Here is a 7,107-nt window from a genome sequence, read left to right as displayed (position 1 = left end):
CCACTGTTGTCATTCCGTACTGTGGGTCTACCTGTACCCCGCCTCCTGACAGATTGACCCATTTGCACTTAAACAAAGGGACCTTAAAATTATGTCCGTAGTCAAGTTCCCATATGTTCATTATGTAACCATAATATGTGTCCTTTCCACTCTCGGTTGCTGCATCAAAGCGGACACCGCTGTTTTGGTTGGTGCTCTTTTGATCTTGGGCGATCGTGTAAAATGTATTCCCATTTATCTCGTATCCTTTGTAAGTCAATACAGTCGAAGTTGGTCCCCTGGACAACGAGTACAACTCATCACAAACAGTGGTGTCACCTCCGAGACGTGTTTCCAACCAACTGCTGAAAGTTCTGATGTGTTCACATGTACTCCAGTCGTCACACTGCTCCGGGCGTTTGGAGCGCAGACTGTTCTTGTGTTCATCGACATACGGGGTCACCAAGGTAGAGTTTTGTAGAACTGTGTAGTGTGCTTGAGACCAAGAATATCCGTCCCTGCATATTATTGAGTCCCCTCCAAGCGTGCCTTTTCCAGTCAGTCTCCCCTCATACCGCGATTTAGGGAGACCTATCTTCTTAAGGCCAGGAATGAAGTCAACACAAAACCCAATGACATCCTCTGTTTGATGGCCCATGGAGATGCTTCCTTCTGGCCTAGCGCGGCTACGAACATATTTCTTTAGGACTCCCATGAACCTCTCAAAGGGGAACATATTGTGTAGAAATACGGGCCTCAGAATGACAATCCCGTCGACTAGATGAACTAGGACGTGCGTCATGATATTGAAGAAGGATGGTGGGAACACCAGCTCGAAACTGACAAGACATTGCGCCACATCACTCCTTAGCCTTGGTATGATTTCTGGATCGATCACCTTCTGAGAGATTGCATTGAGGAATGCACATAGCTTCACAATGGCTAATCGGACGTTTTCCAGTAGAAGCCCCCTCAATGCAACCGGAAGCAGTTGCGTCATAATCACGTGGCAGTCATGAGACTTTAGGTTCTGAAACTTTTTCTCTGGCATATTTATTATTCCCTTTATATTCGACGAGAAGCCAGTCGGGACCTTCATACTGAGCAGGCATTCAAAGAAGATTTCTTTCTCTTCTTTCATAAGAGCGTAGCTGGCAGGACCTTCATACTGCTTCGGAGGCATGCCGTCTTTTTCGTGCAAACGTTGCAGGTCCTCCCGTGCCTCAGGTGTATCTTTTGTCTTCCCATACACGCCCAAGAAGCCTAGCAGGTTCACGCAAAGGTTCTTCGTCACGTGCATCACGTCGATCGAAGAGCGGACCTCTAGCTCTTTCCAGTAGGGTAGGTCCCGAAATATAGATTTCTTCTTCCACATGGGTGCGTGTCCCTCAGCGTCATTCGGAACAGCTAGTCCGCCGGGACCCTTTACAAAGATTACGTGTAAATCATTGACCATAGCAAGTACGTGATCACCGGTACGCATGGCGGGCTTCTTCCGGTGATCTGCCTCGCCTTTGAAATGCTTGCCTTTCTTTCGACATTGATGGTTGGTCGGAAGAAATCGACGATGGCCCAGGTACACATTCTTCCTGCATTTGTCCAGGTATATACTTTCAGTGTCATCTAAATAGTGCGTGCATGCGTGGTATCCCTTGTTTGTCTGTCCTGAAAGGTTACTGAGAGCGGGCCAATCGTTGATGGTTACAAACAGCAACGCGTGCAGGTTAAATTCCTCCTGTTTGTGCTCATCCCACGTACGTACACCGTTTCCATTCCACAGCTGTAAAAGTTCTTCAACTAATGCCCTTAGGTACACATCAATGTCGTTGCCGGGTTGCTTAGGGCCTTGGATGAGAACTGGCATCATAATGAACTTCCGCTTCATGCACATCCAAGGAGGAAGGTTATACATACATAGAGTCACGGGCCAGGTGTTGTGATTGCTGCTCTGCTCCCCGAAAGGATTAATGCCATCTGCGCTTAAACCAAACCATCCGTTTCTTGGGTCAGCTGCAAACTCAGCCCAGTACTTTCTCTCGATTTTTCTCCACTGCGACCCGTCGGCGGGTGCTCTCAACTTCCCGTCTTTCTTACGGTCCTCACTGTGCCATCGCATCAACTTGTCATGCTCTTCGTTTCTGAACAGACGTTTCAACCGTGGTATTATAGGAGCATACCACATCACCTTCGCAGGAACCCTCTTCCTGGGGGGCTCGCCGTCAACATCACGAGGGTCATCTCGTCTGATCTTATACCGCAATGCACCGCATACCGGGCATGCGTTCAGATCCTTGTACGCACCGCGGTAGAGGATGCAGTCATTAGGGCATGCATGTATCTTCTGCACCTCCAATCCTAGAGGGCATACGACCTTCTTTGCTGCGTATGTACTGTCGGGCAATTCGTTATCCTTTGGAAGCTTCTTCTTCAATATTTTCAATAGCTTCTCAAATCCTTTGTCAGGCACAGCATTCTCTGCCTTCCACTGCAGTAATTCCAGTACGGTACCGAGCTTTGTGTTGCCATCTTCGCAATTGGGGTACAACCCTTTTTTGTGATCCTCTAACATGCGATCGAACTTCAGCTTCTCCTTTTGACTTTCGCATTGCGTCCTTGCATCGGCTATGACCCGGCGGAGATCATCATCATCGGGCACTGGTTCCTCTTGATCTTCAGCAGCTTCCCCCCTTGCAGCATCATTGGGCACATCGTCTGGTTCCTCTTGATCTTCAGCAGCTTCCCCCGTTGCAGCATCACCGTATTCAGGGGGCACATAGTTGTCATCGTCCTCTTCTTCTTCGCCGTCTTCCATCATAACCCCTATTTCTCCGTGCCTCGTCCAAACATTATAGTGTGGCATGAAACCCTTGTAAAGTAGGTGGGTGTGAAGGATTTTCCGGTCAGAGTAAGACTTTGTATTCCCACATATAGGGCATGGACAACACATAAAACCATTCTGCTTGTTTGCCTCAGCCACTTCGAGAAAATCATGCACGCCCTTAATGTACTCGGAGGTGTGTCTGTCACCGTACATCCATTGCCGGTTCATCTGCGTGCATTATATATAATTAAGTGTGTCAAAAACCATTACAGAACATCATGAATAGATAATTAAGTGACCAAATTAATAGAAGTTCATCATCACATTAAAACCAAAGTACATACATAGTTCTCATCTAACAACATATATATAGCTCTCCAGAGCATCTAATTAATTAAACCATACATTGAAACTATGTAAAACATTTCAATGCGAAAACAAATGCGATCATAATCGTAACCAAGGTAACAATTGATCCAACGGCATAATGATACCAAGCCTTGGTATGAATGGCATATTTTCTAATCTTTCTAATCTTCAAGCGCATTGCATCCATCTTGATCTTGTGATCATCGACGACATCCGCAACATGCAACTCCAATATCATCTTCTCCTCCTCAATTTTTTTTATTTTTTCCTTCAAATAATTGTTTTCTTCTTCAACTAAATTTAACCTCTCGACAATAGGGTCGGTTAGAATTTCCGGTTCAACCACCTCCTAGATAAATAAAATCTATGTCACGTTGGTCGGTATATTTGTCATAAACAATAAATGAACCAAATAGTTATAAAAAGATAATATATACCACATCCGAATCATAGACAGGACGAGGGCCGATGAGGGCCGACGGGGGCAGATACCAAAACCATCGCACTATGTAATAAGAAGGAATAATAAAAGTAACAAAATTAGACAAGTAACTATCTAAAGTAAGAATTTTTTCCTTTCAGAAAGAAGATAAGAACAAGAGGCTCACCACGGTGGTGCTGGCGACGAGATCGGCGCGAGCGATCGACGGCGGTGAAGACGGGGACGGGACGTGACGGACCGCTAAACCTAGACAAATCTCGGGGAAAATGGAGCTCGGAGGTCGAGTTTCGAGAGGACAAAGATTAACTAGTGTGGCTAAGACATTTCATCGAACACCTCATGTGCATAGGAGGTGAGGTAGAGCACCCAAATGCCTTCCCCTCGCCGGCCAGAAAAAATAGAGCACTCTGGAGTGCTCTGCTGTGGCGATGGGGTATATATAGGGAACTCATTGGTCCCGGTTCGTGGCACCAACCAGGACTAAAGGCCTTTGGTCCTGGTTGGTGCCACGAACCGGGACCAATGCCCCCTTTAGTCCCGGTTGGTGGCACCAACCGGGACCAAAGGCCTTGTGCTGGAACTGGCGCAGTGCGGTGGGATGTTTAGTCCCACCCGCTAGCCGAGAGGCTTCGACAGTGGTTTATAAGCGCAGCTGCGCTGACCACTTCGAGCTCCTCTCAAATGCAGGCTTACGGGCCTATTCTGTCACTCTTTGCCTGTGGGGCCTACCGGGCCTTCTGCGGGCCTGAATCCTGGCCCATGGATGGGTTTCTAGTCGTATTCAGGCCGTGGTGGCCCAGTAGGTGGCATAATTTTTTTCCTCTATTTTTTTTCTCTTTTGCTTTATTTGTTTTGTTTTGTTTGTACTTACAACAAAAAACTTATTTATTTTATTTCTAATTACTTATGTATTTTACTTTAATTATTTTATTTTTATTTATTTTACTGCTGCTATTTTTATTTAGGACCGGCCCTTTAGTCCCGGTTTGTGGTATGAACCGGGACTAAAGGGTGGTGGGCCAGGAGCGTGGCCCTTTGGTCCCGGTTTGTCCCACCATCCGGGACCAAAGGGGCCGGACGAACCGGGACCAATGCCCCCACGAGGCCCGGCAGGCCCCTGGCCGCACGAACCGGGACCAATGCTCACATTAGTCCCGGTTCGTGACTGAACCGGGACTAATGTGAATATTGCCCTGTGACCAAAGCCCAATTTTCTAGTAGTGATTGATAAGATAATGAGCAATTGTACAAAAAAAATGCCAAATGGCAAGGAAAGGATAATTATTAGAGGTAGTCTATACAAATGTTGTAGCAATGTTAGTTAGCATCATAAGTAAATTCTTGAGCTTTACAAAATACAACAAAACAGTTCATACCAGCAAGTAAAAAACAGGAGCCATCATTCTACATCAGTACATAAGTTCAAAATAAAGCCAGGTAGTTCATACCTTAAATTGTAAAAATAGGTGTTACAGCAGTTGGAAACAATGCTATGGAAACATAGATAGTGCTAGCAATCAACAAATATGTACTGTGCTTGTAGATGATCATTTCGGAGAACTCCTACTTCCTCTCTCGATGTACTATTCATGCTCCTCCTGGCGAGTAGACTTCGTATCTAATCGTTGAACAAAGACTTAAGCAGATCAGCACAAACCAAGCAGACCATCTTGCAAAAGTTAGGAAATTTGCACCTTGTCATGCACCAAATACCAACATGATTTCCACTTGAATGTAAAATTTAGACTTAGCATTGCCATTCCAGTTTGGAAATACCATCGATCTCTCACGGTTCTGAGCTTCTAATTATTATTATTTTCACAAAGCTACCACCTAAATAACAATTCAGACAATGAACTCTAACATCATGTGAAAGTACATGAGATGACAAAATAATAAAATGATTGATCCATGTACGTTAGGAGCTAGGCGCAAATGAATATTGCCAGACCTGCAAACAAAACAACTTGAGAAGCACCACTATTTGAAACCACAAAAGGCATCCAGAAATAGAGACAGGAAGCTCCAAAATCCTGAAACAACACACCCAGAAATGGAAGTGCAAAATTCACCCGATCGTTTACAATATACTATTTCTTAGAACATGACAAATGCTTCTCATATTTAGTTTGTTACCCCACATAAATTCGAACTTCGGTTATTCTGTTCAGGCATACAACCAAGAGCTGAAAGAAGTAAACCCTATAGTATGAAAATATTGCAGATTCGAAAGCACATCCCATATTTTTTCATACGAATTATAGACATGAACTTTAACTATTTTATTTAAGCGTATGAACAGGATAAATCTATGGCCAAAATAAGCCTAAAAAATCAACAGCCCGAGACACCGCATATTAGAATCTTCCCCTGTTTATCTTTGAGATACTGACTCACACAATATTTCCTCCCTATTTTTGCAGTATCAAAGTAAAAGATGGAACTAATTATGAATTACTACAGTGAGTTACAATTCCAGTATACACACACATACACAAGACTTATTCCCTGAGTATGGAATGCATACGAATGAAAAGTACTCAAGGCCATTCTCCCGAAAGGGAGACTAAAATCACTTGATCTGTACATGGGCAATAGTTCATTTTCTTGACTGTTGCATGATTCTTCTTATTAACCCAGTCAAGCAAGCACACTGACAAAGAATTTTGTATGAATATCCTCAAAAGCATTCTGCATAAGCAGGTTCATTTGTCAACATATTTTCTTTTGGTCTTGCAAGCAAATATCTAAAATGTTCGTCTATTCAAAAAGGGTTCCTACAAACTTTAAAAATCCCAAGACTTTTACAAAGCAAGTTGGTAACTTCCGGCTAACCTTGATAAGTGGATGCATCTTGTTTTTGGAGGATGCAGGCCCAGGTGAACCTTGGTCGAGAATCTCATTGGCATCCATGGCGGCCAGAGCTTTTGCTTGTCCAGAGAAGGGGCTGCATGGGAAAAGAGGGATTGAACTCAGTGGCAAGAGAAAAGAAAGAATCATAAGAGATAAGTATGGCTCGAGGTACCAACCTTCCGCGTGACGATGTCTCCTCTGATACCGCCGCTGAATGCTTGACCTTGGGTAGAAGGGGATGTTAGCTACTTGGCTTGAACCTATCCTGTAGAAAAAACACGGTATAGCTTTACATAACTGAATACATGATAAGTACATATGGGGTAGCCTTACATCACTGAATCAATAGTTCACACATTCAAACACATACTACATAGAATCTTCCTTACATACCATATTGGGCAAAGGAGAATATTAAGTATGATGGCAACTAATTATATTCAACCACAAAACCATAAGATGATATTAACTACACATGTATCCTTGGGTTTCCTGCTTGGCTCGTAAAGAATACAACGAAGCACAATTTAGACAACTACCATGCCATGACCGCACCCTCCTCCGCGCGCGCTCCCCGCCCGTCGTGCACCCCGACGCCCTCACCGTGTTCTGCCCGACGCTAAGCCCATCCGAGTCGTCGGCA

The 7,107-nt window shown here is 44.3% G+C and overlaps 1 long non-coding RNA gene across 1 annotated transcript; it reads right to left on the bottom strand.

Moving 5' to 3' along the window:
• Positions 1-4,924: 4,924 nt before the first annotated feature.
• Positions 4,925-6,831, bottom strand: LOC123075650 (uncharacterized). The gene is made up of 3 exons (XR_006436178.1): positions 6,641-6,831; positions 6,447-6,558; positions 4,925-5,229 (listed from the first exon to the last, which is right to left on the bottom strand). It is a non-coding gene; the product is annotated as an uncharacterized lncRNA (long non-coding RNA).
• Between the last annotated feature and the right edge of the window lie 276 nt (positions 6,832-7,107).

Source organism: Triticum aestivum, chromosome 3D (assembly GCF_018294505.1).
Source record: "Triticum aestivum cultivar Chinese Spring chromosome 3D, IWGSC CS RefSeq v2.1, whole genome shotgun sequence".
Taxonomy (NCBI): domain Eukaryota; kingdom Viridiplantae; phylum Streptophyta; class Magnoliopsida; order Poales; family Poaceae; genus Triticum; species Triticum aestivum.
The sequence above is the reverse complement of the archived record's forward strand: the minus strand, read 5'-3'. Positions and strand labels throughout refer to the sequence as shown.